The sequence below is a fragment of the Rhincodon typus genome, chromosome 3 (genome assembly GCF_021869965.1).
Source record: "Rhincodon typus isolate 14 chromosome 3, sRhiTyp1.1, whole genome shotgun sequence".
Lineage (NCBI taxonomy): Eukaryota > Metazoa > Chordata > Chondrichthyes > Orectolobiformes > Rhincodontidae > Rhincodon > Rhincodon typus.
In genome coordinates, this window is record NC_063334.1 from 71,762,669 (window position 1) to 71,764,581 (window position 1,913).

The following is a 1,913-nucleotide window of genomic DNA, read 5'->3' on the forward strand; positions in this document are numbered from 1 at the left end:
AACAGAGGGGCTGAAACATCGGGGCTGAAACAGAGTGCGAGAAAAAGCGTGGCTGGAAAGCAGTGCGAGAAGCAGACAGGCTGAAAGAGAGTGCGAGAAACAGAGGGGCTGAAACAGAGGACCTGGAACAGAGGGGCTGAAACAAACAGCGAGAAACACAGGGGCTGAAACAGCGGGGGTGAAACAGAGTGCCTGAAACAGAGTGCGAGAAACAGAGGGACTGAAAGGAAGTGCGAGAAACAGACATGCTGTAACAGAGAGGCTGAAAAAGAGGGTTTGAAACAGAGGGGCTGAAACAGACGGCCTGAAACAGAGTGCGACAAACAGAGGGCTTGAAACTGAGGGGCTGAGTCAGAGGGGCTGAAAAAGAGGGGCTGAAGCAGACTGTGAGAAACAGTGCGAGAAACAGAGGGGATGAAACAGAGGACCTGGAACAGAGGGGCTAAAACAAACAGCAAAAAACACAGGGGCTGAAACAGCAGGGGTGAAACAGAGTGCCTGAAACAGAGTGTGAGAAACAGAGGGACTGAAAGGAAGTGCGAGAAACAGACATGCTGTAACAGAGAGGTTGAAAAAGAGGGTTTGAAACAGAGGGGCTGAAACAGACGGCCTGAAACAGAGTGCGACAAACAGAGGGCTTGAAACTGAGGGGCTGAGTCAGAGGGGCTGAAGCAGACTGCGAGAAACAGTGCGAGAAACAGAGGGGCTGAAACAGACGGGCGGAAATAGAGTGCCAGAAAGTGCGAGAAACAGAAGGGGTGAAACAGAAGGGCTGAAAAAGAGTGCGAGAACCAGAGTGCCTGAAACACTGGGGCTGAAACAGTGTGCGAGAAATAGAGGGGCTGAAACAGAGGGGCTGAAACAGAGGGGCTGAAATAGGGGGCCTGAAACAGAGTGCGAGAAACATTGCGAGAAACAGAGTGGCTGAAACAGAGTGCATGAAACAGAGGGGACGAATCACAGGTGCTGAGACAGATTGCAAGAAAAAGAGGGGCTGAGCCAGAGTGCAAGAAAGAGTGGTTCTGAAAAAGTGTGCGAGAAACAGAGTGCCTGAAACAGTGGGGCTGAATCGGAGGGGCTCTACAAGCGTGTGAGAATTAGAGTGCGATAAAACAGATGGACTGAAACAGAGGGAGTGAAAAACAGGTGCTGAAACTGAGTGCGAGAAACACAGTGCGAGAAACAGAGGGGCTGAAACAGAGTGTGCGAAACACAGTGTGAGAAACAGAGGGGCTGAAACTGAGTGTGCGAAACACAGTGTGAGAAACAGAGGGGCTGAAACATCGGGGCTGAAACAGAGTACGAGAAAAAGTGTGGCTGGAAAGCAGTGCGAGAAGCAGACAGGCTGAGATAGAGTGCGAGAAACAGAGGGTCTGAAATAGAGTGCGAGAAAGAATGGTTCTGAAAAAGTGTGCGAGAAACAGACAGCCTGAAACAGTGGGGCTGAATCGGAGGGGCTGTACAAGCGTGTAGGAATTAGAGTGCGATAAAACAGAGGGGCTGAAACAGAGAGAGTGAGAAAGAGGTGCTGAAACTGAGTGCGAGAAACACAGTGCGAGGAACAGAGGGGCTGAAACATCAGGGCTGAAACAGAGTGCGAGAAAAAGTGTGGCTGGAAAGCAGTGCGAGAAGCAGACAGGCTGAAAGAGAGTGCGCGAAACAGAGGGGCTGAATCAGAGGACCTGGAACAGAGGGGCTGAAACAAACAGCGAGAAACACAGGGGCTGAAACAGCAGTGATGAAACAGAGTGCCTGAAACAGAGTGAGAGAAAAGGTGCGAGAAACAGAAGAGGTGAAAGAGAGGGGCTGAAAAAGATTCCGAGAAACAGAGTGCCTGAAACAGAGGGGCTGTAACAGAGGGGCTGTAACAGAGGGGCTGAAACAGAGTGTGAAAATCAATGCGAGAAATAGAA